Below are 18,054 nucleotides of genomic sequence, written 5' to 3'. Positions count from 1 at the left end.
TAATGTCCACAGGAAAATCTTTAACATGATTCTAGAAACCCATCTCTCATACAGGTTTACCTTCGGTCCTAATCTGTGACTCCTTATAGAGAAAACAGTTTGAAAGAAAAGACAGGGAGAGAAAGCTCAAAACTGAAACTTTAAGGAGGAAAACCATTAGCTGCCAAAATCCATTTAATGAAAATATTACAAAAGCTGAAATAATCAGCTTACTCCCCAGACACAAGTTTTCAGGCTTCAGACCAAGTATTTCAAACTGGGAGCATCAGCATTTGGGGGATAAAATACTTTCCTGAAATTTCTAAGTAACAATTTTTAAAACAATAAATGAAATCAAAGGAATACTTTAAAATTTGATAATGTCAATGTACTGAGGAAAATCTTGACTAAACCTATTTTTAAGTTAAATAGTAGAGAAATTGTGATCACTTAAACCAATGAGAACTAAACCAGATTACATTTTCAACTTGTAAGATCACAAGGTAAAATTTAAAAATATCAATTACATTTAGTACTGCCTATAATGAAGTAAGATTAATAAAGCCTTTTGATTTCTAAAATATCTGAGCCCCAGTTTATTCCTATATAAAACTGACATACAAGTGCCTATCCAGAATTTGACTAAGTCAATAAAACATGCCACCAATGATAATAATTCCTAACAGCTAGTTTTCCTAAGAACTACTTGAAAGTTATATGTACATAGTACATAGTATAATGAGTTCCAATACCTCAATATAGAAATAAGTTACTAAACAAGATAAGTTACATTTGCAATAAGTCTTTAATCAAAATATATTTCCTATCATTGAAGATGCTGGCTGGCAGAATCGGATGGCAGCATAAAAAAAAAATTACTGAAAATTGCTACCTATAGCATCCAATGTCTAGTTCAAAAGCCTTCCTCGATTTTTTTTTATTTTTTTCATTCATTTTTATTTATTTGAGAGCAACAGACAAGTGGGGGGGGGATGGGTATGGCAAGGCCTCCAGCCACTGCAAAGAACTCCAGACGTGTGTGCCCCCTTGTCCATCTGGCTAACGTGGGTCCTGGGGAACCGAACCTCAAACCGGGGTCCTTAGACTTCATAGGCAAGTGCTTAACCGGTAATCTCTCCAGCCCCTTCCTCAAATTTTTCAAGTAATCTTTTAGCTGTTGATACACATACAAGGTTTACATTTGATTTTTTTAATTTTTTGGTTTTTTTTCTGGGGGGGGGCGTTGAGGCAGGGTCTTGCTCTAGCCCAGGCTGACCTGGAATTCACTATGTAGTCTCAGGGTGGCCTCGAACTCATGGCAATCCTCTTACCTCTGCCTCCAGAGTGCTAGGATTAAAGGTATGTGCCACCATGCCCAGCTTAAGGTTTACATTGGAATGTATCTTACATAAAACACTCCAACAGCATCATTCCATTGGCCTAACAGAGATGAACCTCAAGAGAAAGAAATGAGATTTTATTTAATAAACAACAAGACACCAAGGCAGTATGATGAGAACCCTCTAAGCCTATTTAAGGGCCGTTATGAAACATTCTCCACTACAACCACATCCACTGTCTCAAGTACATTCACAAGTGCAGGAGTACTATGCAACCGACCAGCAAAATCATAAAAGCTCTGCCCAAAATGCTAAATCACATTCAACTTTGCCATTCCAAGTGAGTATTCCTCGTGATGTCAAAAGCAGCAGAAACTCATCTGGAAATATAAAGAGGCTATGAACAGGCATGTAGGGTCTTCAATGAAGGAAGGAAGCAGCAGTCCATTTGGAGTGACCTGTTTCTGCAAGCCTGCATGCCCTGACTACTGTACAGAGGAGCCACTGAGACAAAAAGAGGGAATATAAACTAGCTACCACCCAAACAAGGAGCCATTTCTGGGAATTTACTGAGAAAAAAAGAACAGCAGCCCCTTTGACAAAAACCTTCGAGCTGCAGCTGGTGTTTATACTGTCCGCAGGTGGAGAAGATGGCTTGTTGCAGGAAAAGCAGGAAGATTCTTATGATTTATATCTAAAGCAACTCTGCAAGACATGTGCTGGCCTCATTCAGTACCTGTACTACATGGGGAGTGGAAGTGCCTACTTCTCTCCTAGGCACACTGACTTCCCATCCCAGATGAAGCCACAGACCTAGAAATAAAAATGAAGTCTGTCTCAGGCCCTGTCCTTCCCTCCAAGGAGGATATAATCTTCTGCTTATGGTCAGTTCTTCATAATCGACCCTCTTTACTTCTCTTAATCTAGTAGTCTTTCTAACTTAGTGGGGGGGGGGGGGGAGCTCAGGAGATGGCTCAGTTGGTTAAGTGCTTGTCATGCACACGAGGACCTCGGCTCCGATCCCCAGAACCCATGTCAAAGCAGACATGGCCATGAGCACTTACACCTCACTGAGCTGGGAGGCAGAGATGAGTGTGCTTTCCGGCTGGTCAGTCCACACTCCAGCCAAACCTGAGTTCTGGGGTCAGTGAGCCTCTGTCTCAAAAATAAATAAGAATGATTAAAGAAGACACCTGATATTGACACTTCACATTGACTTCTGCATGTATGTAAATCTACACAAACATGCATGTACACACAGCAAACACACACACAAAAAAAAAGTTAACAAAAATAAACTTAAAATGAATGTCAGGCTCCATCTTATTTCCAACCAGACTCACTTTTCACATTCACTCACAGACTTCGCACATTCATTTTGAGGACACAGGTACAAAAGCAAAACTACAGGCCCTGCTTTAAGATCAAGAATAGGGGTGCTGGGCAGTGATCTGATCTGGTAAGTGAGGAGAGCTTTCTGTAACAGACTTCAGCAGTGGGTCCATGGGGTTTCTGGTGAAATGGTGCATCTGTGTTGTCATTCCCTGTCAATCCTGTCGTCCCCACCATGTACATTTGTTAGGTGGTTTTGGTCTCTTGTCATTTTCACAAACAATACTACTAGGCAACCAGAGTTGGGCACAAATGTGCTGAGATGTTTAGTGTTTCACATGACAGGGAAACTGGAATGTGACAGACAGAGGCATAAAATAAACGAGCTAAATCTTAACTCCCACAACAGATGAGCCTGTGTGTAACAAGCTGCCTGCCATGCACACAGGCAGTATTCTTAGCATTCACGGACATCTCGTCTTACTGGTTTGGGCCCAGAACCTGAAGTAGTGGTCAGAGAGGACAAGGTTGTTCACGGGTCATTAGAATCCAGCAGTGCTAACTTCGTCTACACAAGAACAGAAACAGCAGTTAACCACACAGGTGGAAACTGATTATCCAATATGTTAACACAAATGGAATCCTGAACAAACGATACTTATTTAAATATTTGTTTTCTTGAGGAATTTTGTCAGGTTTTGTTTGGTTTGTGTTGTTATCTGCCTCACTCCATCCCTAAACTTTCAACTCAATGCATGTTATTCAAAACTGTGTCCTAAGGGCTCTATTGCAGTAGACAAATGGTAAGTGGCAACAGGTCACACCTTTGCACAAAAACCAGGGACAGTGGAAGTCGTCAAGTTGTGGGAAGGGTAAACAGGAGTCCAGTTGTGTCAAAGAGTCTGCAAGGCTGATGACAACTCAATGATTATGGAGAGCTGGAATGTTGTAGCTCCAGGTCCAAATTATCTTGGGCTAATACATAACCCCTTTAACAGACATTCATTTACCACATCGTGTCTGATCTAACATCTTTGTGACTAGCAGGTAAATACTTTCAGAAAGTATGAACAGACCCTGAGTTTTTCCCAGTCCAGATTGTCACCAGAAAGCATCTGAACCTTTAGACTGTCCTCCTTGGCCATGACTCAACTACCTGCCTGATGTGCCCACTCATTTATTTGACTTTATGAAACTGTTACCATGTTAAAGTATCTGGGATAACTTGATTCTATTTCCCCAGGCCACTGTCATTCATATTTGGCTTGAGAATAAACTATCAATATTCCTTGGAAGAGCTGTGTTTTTCGTTGACAACAAAAAATTATTTGATCAGAAATTCTAACTTTGCATCTTACTGCTCTGGTCCCTGAGCAGAACTCTGTGATGGCCCTGTGTTCTTCCACTGCTGAACTCCTTGGATCCCATGCACTCTTCCACTTAAAGGAAAAACAAGCAATTACTCCAGAGGTCTCTATTCTGCAGCTGCCTTTCTGTAAGAACCACTTTTCCAAAACAAACAATTTCTTAGAGCTTTGTTTTTAAGATGAAATAGCAACATGTATGTATATTTACCAGGAAAGATCTAATAGATAAAAATACCTAATAATGCAGAGGAGAGAGGGTACAAAATGAAACAAAAGTACAATGAGACACTACTTTGTATCCACTAGGATGGCTAAAGCCAAAAAAATCCCCCCCCCAAAAAAAAGTGTTTAGAGAAAATGCAGAGAACCCAGAACCTTCCCACAGCTCTGGTGGGACTGTTCACTGGTACAGCTACTGTGGAAGACAGCTGGTACATATTAATCTCATGTTAGGAAGCAAACATTTAATATTTCTTAGTTAAGTGAGAAGTCATTTCACTTAAAAGTCTGAATGATTTACGCTTTGATTTAGAGGATTATGCAATCAGAGACAGATCAAGAAGAGCTGTAGGTGAAAAAACCTCAAGGCAGTCACTGGTCGTTTAAAGAAGTCCACCTACTTCTCTCTCACTTCAATACACAGGACTACAAAAAAGAAAAAAAAGAAAGAAAAAAAAAAAACTCCCGAGCTTAACTTTGTCTTACATCTCTTCCTCAGAGTTGCTTTCCACTTACTGTTATTAGAATCTACACTTTGGACTACTTAACTCATGCCACCAACACACCATTTACTGAACAGGCAACAGGCATGTAAAATACACATATAAGCACATATATTCAAAACAGTAAAAGGTTTCAAATCGCTAGGATGTATAAATAATTCAGATCCCATTCAGAGATATACTGAACCCAAATTTTCATCCTACCAAGAGTCCCAGGTGATTGATTCCTATTTTACTATAAGTACTATTATGTATTAGATGTGGCCCTTACACTCATACCCAAGCCCCAGCTCCAGCCCTTAAAGCGGTATACTTGGAGCAGGAGCCTTTGCGAGGCTCGTCAGCTCTTGACGATAGTGCGCTCATGATGGGCTTAGTGCCTCTCCTCAGGAAAAGCCCACCTGGAGTGAAGTGACAGTACCTCCTGGATCTAAGGCTCCTTGCAGCCTCCAGAACCTAGTGAAGTCAGTACCTACTGTTTAAACTTGCTGACTACAGGATCTATGGCATCAACAAAAGTAGACTAAGACAGGAGTCTTGGTTGTTTTTTGTTGTTGTTTTTGGCTCTTTTTATTCAAAGTACCCAAGCACCATCCCCAGACAGCATGAAGCATTAAGCCTAGGGTGAAGCAAAAACATTTATTTTTAAAAACCACCCCAAGATGAGTCTATCATGCACCCCAAACTGATAACCACTGGCTTTATCAGGGCTAAAAGGCATGGCTAGAGTAAGTTCAAACTTTAAAATATTTTGGGCTGGAGAGATGGCTTAGCAGTTAAGGTGTTTGCCTACAAAGCCAAAAGACCCAGGTTCAACTCTGTAGGACTCACATAAGATGCACAAGGTAACACATGTGTCTGGGGTACTTTTGCAAAGGCCAAAGGCCCTACTGCGCCCATTCTCACATATTCATTTCCTCCCTCCTATCGTTGCCTCTCTCTCTCTCAAATAAATAAGTTAAAAAAAAAAAAACACCTTAGTTTTAAAAGGTCAGGACCTTCTAAAATGAGCTATCAACATAGCTTTGTTACACTACTCAAGGAAGATTTGGCTTTATTTTTTTTTTAATAAACTCTACTCCCCTAGTACAAGGACAGAAATCTGATTTTTAAAAGGAAATTAAAAAGGTAGCCCAAATTAGCCCTTAAGGCAGGCATGGAGAAACTTAAAAAGAGAGCTTATCTCAACAAAGTTCACAGTTATTCCAAGGTTCAAATTAGACTTGGACAACATAGTTTTCCCAAATGTCATGTGCAACCTAGAAACGAAGCGCCTCTCCACAGCTGCTGAACCATGGGCAGGCGGGAAGATCTAGCAAACCACACAATTCCACTGTATGAAGGTAAAGGAATATTATGGGCTTAAAAAAAAGACCATATGGCTGACAGTAGGTCCAAACAAGAATTGCAGGTTCGGGGGGGGGGTGTGTGTGAGGTATTACCATGGGATATTTTTTATAATTATGGAAAATGTTAATAAAAATTATGAAAATAAAAAATAAAACAGTGTTCAGAGAAAATCACTGTTAAGTAACCAAGCCATTCTTAGGGTTTGTGCAAGTAGCCCAGATCAATGAACAAACAAGGGCCACAACTCCCAACCTCACTGACCCTGTATGGGTGGGTATATTCATAGGTAGGAGTAATGTGCATGACACACAAATGGACATCAGCAATGGATCAGCTGTTACAATGCTTGGTTTTAAAATTCAATTTAATGATTTCCTGATGATTGTTGGATTCATTAGTTAATTACTTATCAATACTGTAATTGTAAAAGTGATAAACTGTGCTTTTGTTCATTGTGTTGTTGAAAATATTTTCCATTTGCTAAAATTCCTAAGGAAAATAAAGTCAAGCCTTGAGCTGGATTTCACAAAAAAAAAAAAAAAAAAAAAAAAAAAAAAGAATTGCAGGTTCACAGAGATTTGGAGACATCAAGCAATCCTACTCAATTTAAGACGCAATTGCTTGATGGGCTAGGATGCAGTTCAGTTGTTACGAGTGCATGCATGAAGCCCTGTGTTCTATCCTCAGCACCAAATAAAACCAGGTATGAGTGCTCGTCTGTAATTCCGGCACTCAGTAGATGAAAGCTGAAGGATGAGAAGTTCAAGTTCATCCTCAGGGATACATAAGTATATAAGATCCTGACTCAAAAAAAAAAAAAAAAAGGCCTACTGTGGTAGTGCATGCCTTTAATCCCAGCACTTGTGAAGCAGAGTGAATTCCATAGTAAATCACATATGTGAACTAATATGAATTACATACTGAATTCCAGGTCAGCCTGGGCGAGAGTGAGACCCTACCTCGGGGTGGGGGGGTGGGGGATCATATCAATTAGACCGGAATCCACAGGACAGGTGGGTTCCAGAAATAGGTCCTATTTTTACTTCCTCCCTCTCTCCCCCTTCCTCCTTCACTCACTCCCTCTGTCCCACTCCCTCTGTCCCTCTCCCTCCCTCCCTCTCATCTATCTATCTCTCTCTCTCCCCCCCCCCCCCAGTCATGATGTTCAGCCAGTGCTTTAGATCTAGCAATGTACCAACTTACAAAAGCTCAGGAGATAGAGGAACAAATAAAACTACCTAACAGAATACATTCAGCAAACTACAGACTTGTGGCCAAGTGAACATAACATCAACATATTTATCAAAGAAAGTACAAAGAAAAGAAAGTAGTTTAAACTGTAAAGAGTCACATCAACCAATAGGGGGAAGGCTCATTGCATTCTGATGTAAATAAACCCAGGATCTTGAGTGTCACCCATTTGTCTTTTGACTTCTTAAAACAGAAAAGAATTCCACAGTTTTCATCTTTACCTGTATTTGCACACTCCTGCAGAGGACAAGCACATTATTTCTGTGATATCGCCATGTTGCAACCTATGATTTACCGTTTTCTCATTTCCTCATTGGCTACATTCTGATAGGAGGGGAACACCACGGAAGTGTACCCTATCAGCACATCAGATGAAAGGTCACAGGATGCTTATGACCTACGCTGTGCCCTTGCTCCTCCAAAGCTGAAGCCTTAACTTCCAATGTGTCTGTATTTCAATGACACTATTTGGTGACAGGATCATTAAGCAGGTAATTAAAGTTAAATAAAGCCACATGGGTGGGCCTCTAGAACAATGAGCTGGTGTCACTAGAAGAGTCAGATGTGAGAGCACACAGGAAAGGCCATGTGAAGGCTGCAAGAAGGTGGTTGCCAGAGCTGAAGAGCCAGCTCAGCAGTTAAAGGCAGTTGCTTGCAAAGCCTGACAGCCTGGATTCAATTCCCCAGTATCCACATAAAGCCAGATACACAAAGGGGCACACATGCCTAGAGTTCTTTTACAGTGGCACAGACCCTGGCACATCCCTTCTCTCTCTCTCTCTGCTTACAATAAATAAAAAAATATATTTTTTTAATAAATAGCTGTTGTCTTTGGCCAAGGGAAGCCCCAACAAAAGCCTAGTCTACACCACTTTAATTGTAGACTTCTAGCCTCTAATCCTGGAGGAAAATAATTTGTTTTAAGCCATAAGCAGCCCAGGCTTACATAATGAGATTGTCCCACTAACAGTGATGTTAACTCTGATCACTTGGTGAAAGCACTTGTGAATTTCTTTCACTATCATATTGCTATTTTTAGATTTGTGATTACTAACTCTCTTGTAATACATTCTTTTTGAGACTACAGAAAATACCCTGTTCTTTACCCCTCTTTGCTTAATACATTACTCCTGCCTACAACAATCAGCACTAGGATGGTTACCAAACAGAGGTTGTTCTGATCTCATCACTGTCTACACTGATTCCACGGACTCCTGTGAGAACTTGCCTTTCTTCCTTATTGGTGTGTAGCTACTTTTTGTTATAAGCCCAGTAGTTTTCTATGGGTTCTAATACATTACAATCATTCTACTGCCCAAAATATCCCAGTTGTGGCACAAGATGTTCCAACATTATCTTCATATTTTTCTTGAGAGCACACTGCTTATTTTTATTGAGAAGTTCCTTTTACTGATGAGCTGCACCTCAATTTCAAACTTCCATGAATCATACACTATCAGAAATGTGTGTGTATATGCATGTGTATAAATAATATCTGTTAAAGTCCCAATTTAACACTTCAGGACTCATCCCAGGGTCTTCCCTTTCCTTGCTTGTAACCTCCTGCACTAATAATTTTAAAAATAAAAATTCAAAAATGACCTCCATTATCACTATTGTGATTTTTATTAACTTTCTAAAATATTCAAAGCTATTTTAGAATGTTATCCACATTACTGCTAAGAAATTTACTAATGGGCTAGAGAGAGGGCTCAGCAGTTAAGGCACTCACCTGCAAAGCCTAAAGACCCAGGTTCAATTCCCCAGCACACATGTAAAGTCAGATGCACAAAGTAGCGCATGTGTCTGGAGTTTGTTTGCAGTGGCTGGAGGCCCTACACACCCATTCTCTCCCCACTACTAACTTGAGCACAGTACTTGCACTGTGTCTATCAATTTGAAGTTCCATCTAGAATGTTCACCCCTCCTCCTCTCTTTCCCATCCTTATTCAGTGTATTACTTAGTTCTGATAGCTGAAACGACTCAAAGCAAGTAAAACCAGAAGTGCACGGCCCTCTTCCACTCCTCTAGCGTCCCCATTCTGTGTCTCCTTTCGCACAAATGAGCAGGCTGGTGTGTGGTTTCTTAGCTCCCCATCTTTGCACAGGACTACACAGTATACAGACAGTACCCTTCTAACTCCACAATATATATTCCGGACCAATGAGCTCTTCAGAAACCTCTCTTGTTCTGAAAGCTGTGAGATGAGCCATCCACGTCCTGCTGGAGGTGCCTCTCCAGTGCGCAGGGTCTTCTTAGACACGGCCAGACACCCTTCAAGGAGGCTCCAGCGGCTTCTTACCAGGGCCGGGCACCTACAGCTTTGTCAACAGGATGGTGGCTTGTTACACTTATTTTTATTTGCATTTCTCTGTAAGTGAATAGGATTTTCTTTTTATGTTTGGAGGTAAATTTTCATTATTTTATAGGAATTATCTTTTATCTATTTAATGTATTTCTTATTGGGGTTTCTCGTTTTAGAGTTCTTACATATTCAGGATCTTGGTCCTTTATCAGTAAATACGTTGCAGACAATTTCTCCAGACAGCCAGTCAACTGTATCTACTTTTGTGTTTTTACAATGCCAAATTTTCATTTTAAGTAATAAAATTTAGCAATCCTTGCTCACACTGTCCCCATGTTTTGAGTCATTCTTAAGAATGAAGAAATTAAAAACAACTGCAATGCTCAGTTTCACAAGCCAAAAGGTACTGAATAACTAAGCACATCATGACGAAACGTGACAAAGTCAACCTCAGACAGTAACTGTCAACGATTCAGAGTTACAGATACAGGTCACAGAGCACCTGCCTGGCATGCATAAAGCTACGGGCTGTCCTGACCAACACACAAACACACACACACACACACACACACACACTCATTAGCAAGAAGTGAGCAGTTGGGCTGGAGAGATGGCTTAGCGGTTAAGCGCTTGCCTGTGAAGCCTAAGGACCCCGGTTCGAGGCTCGGTTCCCCAGGTCCCATGTTAGCCAGATGCACAAGGGGGCGCACGCGTCTGGAGTTCGTTTGCAGTGGCTGGAAGCCCTGGCGCGCCCATTCTCTCTCTCTCCCTCTATCTGTCTTTCTGTGTCTGTCGCTCTCAAATAAATAAATAAAAATTAAAAAAAAAAAAAGAAGTGAGCAGTGTATCTTAGCTATAACTAAAAAATTCACTGAATTATGCCTAATATTAACTCAAAATGGGTAAAACCACATGGGGCTAGGGACATGGCTCAGTGGTAAGACAGCTTTCTGCCCAAGCATGAGGACCCAAGTTCAATCCACAAGGAAATCTAGTTGCAGCCACACATGCACTTGCCTTCCCCCTTGCAAGAAACAGGCGGGGAGAACAGCAGACTCACTGGAGGTACCTGGTTAGCCAGTCTGAAAATAGAGGCCTAGGTTCAGTGAGAGACTCCCTCTCAAGGAAATAAAAGTACAAGAGCGATAGATAGAGGAAGACACCTGATGCTCTCCGGACCTCCATGTGCAGATGGGTGCATGCACCTGTCCACACACGTGCATATACCATACCCACACCACCAAAAATAACTAGGGAGAGAGGGAGGGAAGGGAAAAGAAAACCATGAAACATTTTCTGGTGTGGGGTGGTGAGGAGGTGAAAGAAAATACATGGGTAAACTTTTATAACTTTTAAATTGGCAATTGATCCCTGAACATAGTATCAAAGCACCAGCAACAGAAGAAAAAATTGATAAACTGGACTTCAGTTTTAAACTTCCATGCACCACTTATGATCAAAAGTGCTTCAGTTGAGGAAAACAAGGAAATTCTACAAACTTCACAACACAACCAATCTTGAGGACATAGTAAGGAAAACGGGCAGATGCTCAAGGAAAAATGCTGCATGGCTCCCCTTACACGTGACAGCCACAAGAGTCGAATTCATGAGAATCCAGTGGAATGTGCTTTCCGAGGGCTGGGGACGGGAGGAAGAGGGAGGTATGGCCAGACAAGCAAAATGAATGAACTCTAATGACCACCTATGTGCTCTATCTGTAGTCACCAAATGTACATTTAAAATTTTATTAACTAGGTCGATCTTATGTTGTCGTCCTACCAAAATATCCTTAACATAACTTTTTGCAAGTAAAATAAATTCACCTATATTATCCCAAGTTCTATCATTTTGTTTTGTTTTAATCTCCAAGTAAAAGAAAAGAAATGCTACATTTCAATTACCAGCACACAGTGCTCTTAAAGCAAGATTTGGAAATAGACTCTGGCAGTCATTCCTGGATTTGTCTGTTGAATACAACTGCAAACCGCCCGTGATCCAACTAAATCCAAAGTCTGACTAAATGAAAGGTCACATTATTACTCGTTTGCAGGTAAAAATCCTCTCTTCACTGGTTGAGTATATTCTTTAGAGAATCCACCACTCTGCTTCTGCTAAGCAGTGGCTGACCTTAGCTGCTTCCAGGACACAATCCAGAAAGAGAATTCAGTTAGTACATACCAACAAAAGGCATGATTAGAAAAGTCAGTCCCCATCATGAATGAAAAAGGGAAGTAAAAAAGCAGCAAAAATGCTGAAGCAAGAACACACCACTTTTGTGTTTTTATGGACAAGAGAAAATAGCCAAGAACTGAGAAATCAACTAGGTATGGAGGTACATGCCTTTAATCCCAGACCTCGGGAGGCAGAGGTAGGATTGCTGTGAGTTGGAGGCCACCCTGAAACTCCACAGTGAATTTCAGGTCAGCCTGGGCTAGAATGAAACCCTACCTTAAAAAATAAAAAATAAAAAAAAAAAGAATGAATGAATGAAAGAGAGAATAAACTAAGAAATCAAGTTAAACAGCAGGCTAAGCTATACGAGATTCAGACAGTTCTCTCCTCTATTAATCAGTCTACCTGAACTCTATCTGCATTAGTACTAGCAGTTTCTCTCCCAAAGCCAAAAAAAACTGGTATTGCATTTCTGAAACAAAATTCTACTACAAATACATTATAAACCTATCTCCCTAACAAATCATTGTTACCAATGGTTCCATGTCACTAGAAGACCATAAAATAAGATCCTAACTAGCTACATTTAAATACTTCGCTATTTATCACAAGTCAGTTTGTTTCACAGGTTGAAGGGAGTGGCTCAGTGGGAGAGTGATTACTTAGCATGCATGAGACCATAGTTTCTTCTCCAGTACAAAAAAGTAAGTAAAGTCAAAAGCGTTTTTGAGCCTCAATAATGCTACCCTTCACATATTAGTAAGATAACCCATTTATTTAATGGCAACTGGATGTGGACTGACTCACAATGCCTTAAAGACGGCTAGCTACATAAAGTCCAACAATCACAGAGTAAGTGGTTCACACAGAGTAAGTGGTTTACACAGAAAAGGCATGTTACCCAGTTCCTCTGCTGCACCGCCTGCAGATCTCCAGAGGGGAGATGTATGCTGGCACAAACATCCTTCCCCTGCTGTGCTCTCCACGTATTCCTTCCTGTGATGCCTCTCCCCAGTTCCAAGTCAGCTGTTCCTGGTTCTCACTTGTGTTCCATTGATAAGTGTGTCTATAATGCCGATTGCTAACACCGCACCACCTTGATTACCATTACTTTGTAGGAAATTTTGAAACTTTGGAGACCCTCAACTTCTGTTTTCAAGATTCTGTTATAGGTCCGTTACACTTCTCTGTGAACCTTAGAATCAGCTTGTTCATATCTGCAAAGGGGTAGCTATTATTTTAGTCTACACTGCACAGAATTGTCCTTTATACTGGGAATTCAATTTTCTTATACAAGAACAAAAATAAGAAGTTTTGAGTTTGCCTCCATAAGGAATGACTTGATTGCAGAAAAGAATGATTTAATGATGGAATAAGGACGACTAGCTGACCTTTGGAGAAAATATAAACCTGGAAAAATAAGGCCGGGCATGGTGGCATATGCCTTTAATCCCAGCACTTGGGAGGCAGAGGTAGGAGGATCACCATGAGTTCGAGGACATCCTGGACTACATAGTGAATTCCAGGTCAGCCTGGACTAAAGTAAAATCCTACCTCAAAAAAACAAACGAATGAACCAAAAAAAGCTGGAAAAAATAAGCACGACATAAAATTTCAAAATCAAAATCATAGTGATTGAGGGAAACCAGTAACAAACTGCAAACTTATTATAAAAATAATTGAAATAAATGACAGAGGGTTACTTTCTTACACAAGGCTTTGTAAATATGTGAGAAATAGTAAATTGTAGGGAAAAGGGCAAAGGACATAAAGAAGCCTCTCGAGAGGTAACAGACGGGCAGAAGATACATGAAACCTGCTCAAGCCCAGTGAAGAGGCGCACGTCAGAACAAGCTGTGCAGACAGCTCAGTGGGTTAAGCACGAAGACCTGAGTTCAATCCACATTACCTATGTACTACCAAGAAAAAGAAAAAGGAAGAAAGAAAGGGAAAAAAGAGAGAGTCCAGACAAGATGGTGCATGGCTGTAATCGCGGTACTGAGGAGGCAGAGGCAGGTGGGTCTCTGCACTCATTGGTCAGCTGGTCTAGTTTACTTGCTGAGCCCCAGGCCAGTGAGAAATTGAAGTTGCCCTCTGGTCTCCTCCACATCCATGCATGCTCATGCTTATGAACACACAGGTGCAAAAAATAGGGGGGCAGGTACTAGCACCTCAGACTGGCAGCAGTTAAGAGTGTAGTGTTGCCTACCCTTGGCTAGTAGGGAAGACAGAAACTCCTGCTTACTGATGGAGATTCATTTGATAAAAACCCTTTGGAGACCAATTTAAAAGCTATCAGGATTACCAATACATATAGTAACCTCCAGGAGTATAACCTGTACACACGTACACACACATACACACACACACACGAGGGGGGAAGCTTTGTACAATACTGTTCACCGCAGCAGTGTTTGCAGTAGCAAAGGACAGGAACTCAACATAAATGCCTTGCTTTTGAGAGAAGTACTTAAAAATTCAGGTGCTACATATAATGAAGTGCTCCTGGCTCACTACAAAGGATGATGCCGATCCATATGTGTGTTGACATACTCCAAATCCCGCACTCTGGAGGCAGAGGTGGGATCGCCATGAGTTCAAGGCCACCCCGAGACGACATGGTGAATTCCACGTCAGCCTGAGCAACAGTGAGACCCTACCTCAAGGGGGGGGGGGGAGGGGGACAAAAAAACAAAAACCAGGTTGTAGTTATTTTGTGATTATATTTGTAATTTTTAAAAGTCAAAAACGGGCTGGAGAGATGGCTTAGTGGTTCAAGCACTTGCCTGCAAAGCCAAAGGACCCAGGTTCAATTCCCCAGGACCCATGTAAGACAAATGTACAAGGTGGCTCATGCCTCTGGAGTTCGTCAGCAGCAGGTGGAGGCCCTGATACACCTATTCTATCTGTCTCTTGCTCCCTCCCCCACCCAAATAAAGAAATAAACATTAAAAACTCAAAAACTGAAACACTGATGTGCACAGAAGATGGCAGGCACTAGACAAAGCACAAGCGACAGTTAAAGAGGCCTCGTGGATGAATTAAACGTGGCACAATCAGGAAGAACTTCGGGTTTTACGTGGAGACAGACGCCTCACTCAGCAGTCATCAGGTCCTGGACAGAGCCTCAGCTAGGCAGCAGGACTGAGCATCTCAAACTCTTTGCTTGGCAGGTTTTAACTGTTTGTAAATCATTAAAAATGACAGCATAATTAAGGTTATGGTGTCCAGAGGTAAATATATTTTTATGTCATTTGTACTGCTCTGCTGCAAATGGATTAGAATTAGCATTTGAGTGCAAACATTTAATAGCATTCAGAACCTTTTATTTCACTCATAAGCATTGCCAAAATGGAGACAAATGCAATTTTTTTTAGTTGTGATTATGCTAAGCATTTTTTTGTTAGTTTTGTTTCGGTTTTCATGCTGCTGAGGTTCCAACCCTGGGATTCATGAATACTGAACCAGTGCTCTGTCACTGGGCAAAACCTGCAGTCCTGATTGTTCCAGTTTTTAATTCATACACGAGAAATATTTGAGAACGGGCTTGCATATGAGCCCAATTCTGCCACTGCTATTTGGATCTGAGATCTGGAAATATGATTCAGCACAGATGTCAACTATGTGACAATATCTTCTGTAGCAGAGGTTACTAATTCATTGCTGGAAACTTTTTGCACACAGTCTATACCACAGGCAAAAAGATGCAGTAAAAATTTCCCTGCACTTGACCACAGCAACCCAGGTAAAAAGGTTACCAGTGTCCTCGTGTCCAAAACCTTTAGTGATTGGGAACCTGTCTGCTGATTCTGATCCTATTCTCCATTCTTTTTTATTTTTTTGCATGTGTATGATTTGTAGGGTGAGTCTGTGCATATGTGCGTGCGCATGCGGAGGCTAGAGGTTGACATCACGTGTTTGCCTTAATCACTCTTCATCGTATTTTTTGAGGCAGAGGCTCTTAATGAGCCTTGAACTCATGACTCCTCTAGACTAGCTGCCCAGTTAAGTCTGGAAATTCTCCTGTCTCTGTCTTCACAGCTTCACATGGGTGCTGGGACCTGAACTCAAGTCCTTATGCTTACATGCCAAGCACTTCACCAACAGAGCCCCTGGTTTTATTCTTCATGGAGACAGAATGTCACATTTTTTATAACAGTTTAAAAGCTATTTGAAGGTTCCTGTCATAGGCACTCTTAGAAACTTGTTGAAATCAAATTAGAGGTCAGGCACTACCCATTACAATTCTCTCTTTCAATCCAAATGTTAATTCTCACCAACCTTTTTTAAACCTCATTTCCAAAAATGTTACTGTGATATGCCACGTTTTGGAGCAGCCGCTAATAATACCTTAAACTGCATATACACTCCTCAAGGTATGCGTCAGGTATTCTAAGGTATTCTGAGCTCATTACTTTCTTGGTCTAAAAGCTACACTTTCATAATGCAGCACAGGGTGGTATTTGCCTTTGTAGCAATAAAGTCATACTGAAGGTACTTTATGGCTGTTTAGATGGTGGACAAGTCATACCCTGATGTTGATCTAATTAGTGTTCTGGAGCCTTAGCACCTGGTGCATCAGCAGTTAGTTTTGGATAGTAATTTTACATTTTCTTGACGTATGTATGTGCTCTTGTAAATATGGAGGTGGAATATATATTGCACCACTCATTGGTGCAGTCTGATAAGCTCAGTTGAATTTTATTTCCATGAGGCCTGCCTTGGTGCCACCTTGAATTAATATTTAAGTATTTTATCTGAGTTATCAATAGATTATTAAAGAGAAGGCAGCCTGCTGACATACCGAATGCTATTGAGTTCATGAGTACTGTCAGCTCACCTAACGGAAATCACTGTTTTTGCCTTTGGGTTTTTAGTGTGGTCGGGTAACAGCATTTATCAAATGTCTTAATGGCATCTAACACTGTGCAGTCTTAGTATCCTTAGATATTACCGATTTTAAGTGGTCATGTTTTTCTTCTAGTCACAAATTTCAAAAATCATCTACTGTATCTACTGAATGTTTGAGTGTTAAAATTGGGAAAAGAAGATGTGGGAGAGTGAGAACCTTCTTGGCATGGAGATTGCTTTTACTTAAAAGTTTTATTTTCAGATCATAAAGCTGGTCTCACCAGACTAAAATTAATCCTGAACTTGATTTACTTCTCAAAGTTTTTGTAGTACCTGATTAATTTAGATACAATACAGTAGTTGAGAAAAACATATTTGAGAGTTAGGCATTGATTCAGATCATTGGGCATACTACATATTAGTTTTATTAGATTATTTTTATCTTGGGTGCCAATGACTAGTTTAATTTTTAATTTCCTCAATTGTAAAATGGTAAAAATGCCTCCTCAAAGGGCTTCTTGGGATTGATGATGCTAGCAACACAAGTGAAACACCCAGTATCCATGCCTGCTCACTGCCTCACTCCATTTACTGCTGCTCTTCTGCTCTTCCCTTCTCTGCCTGCCGGTGGGGTGACGTGTAACCTGCTGACTTGCCAGTCAGTAGTCTTAGGCTCTTAAGAGTGTCTTGTCTTTATTTGTAGTGCTGGGGTTAAAGCTACAGCCTTGTGCATACTGTGCAGGCATTCTGCCACTGCGTTACCTGCTCAGGCCTGGACTTCTTATTTTTTAACATGAATGGTTTAGACGGAATAATAAAAATGCACATCTCATCCAGTTTCTTTAAAGTGAACAGTTGATCGTTTTAAAATGAAAGTGTCCTGTGAAAGTTAAAAGCGTTTTGTTCTTTGGAGTTTTAAGGCTAATGATCATGTAGTTTTACATAACTAAAAATGCATTCACATTCAAAAACTGGGTTTGGCCATTCTGTGTTCAATAGTACCAATTCAGGTGTATTCCATACATAAAAAGGGATCAGAGTTTGTTAAAGCAAGGCATGGCATCTCTAGCTGTGAATTACTGGTGGAGAGAGGAGCAATGTTACACAGTTGTCAAGGAATGAGGACTTGCATGACGATGACTTGGATGGCTCTTTTCTCTTACCTTCGACCTCCTTTCTCCATGACATAATTTGGGCTTAGCAATAGGGACTTCAGCAGGAAGAGACCCCCCCCCATACTCACGAACAAGCACACATATGCCCTGCAGTTATAATGTGGAACAGGCAGACCATTAGCACAGGCACAGACCAGGAAAGAAAAAAATTAAGTATGAACTCAATAGCATTGATTATGAATTATAAGAGAACACAATTTCTGATAAGG

At 40.8% G+C, this 18,054-nt stretch overlaps 1 protein-coding gene across 3 annotated transcripts in view; it reads right to left on the bottom strand.

Moving 5' to 3' along the window:
- Window positions 1-18,054, bottom strand: part of Atp2c1 (ATPase secretory pathway Ca2+ transporting 1) — a 149,240-nt gene that overhangs the window by 86,731 nt on the left and 44,455 nt on the right. The gene's annotated exons all lie outside the window — the stretch shown is intronic.

This window comes from Jaculus jaculus, chromosome 17 (assembly GCF_020740685.1).
Source record: "Jaculus jaculus isolate mJacJac1 chromosome 17, mJacJac1.mat.Y.cur, whole genome shotgun sequence".
Taxonomy (NCBI): Eukaryota; Metazoa; Chordata; class Mammalia; order Rodentia; family Dipodidae; genus Jaculus; species Jaculus jaculus.
This window is presented reverse-complemented; position numbering and strand designations above follow the sequence as displayed.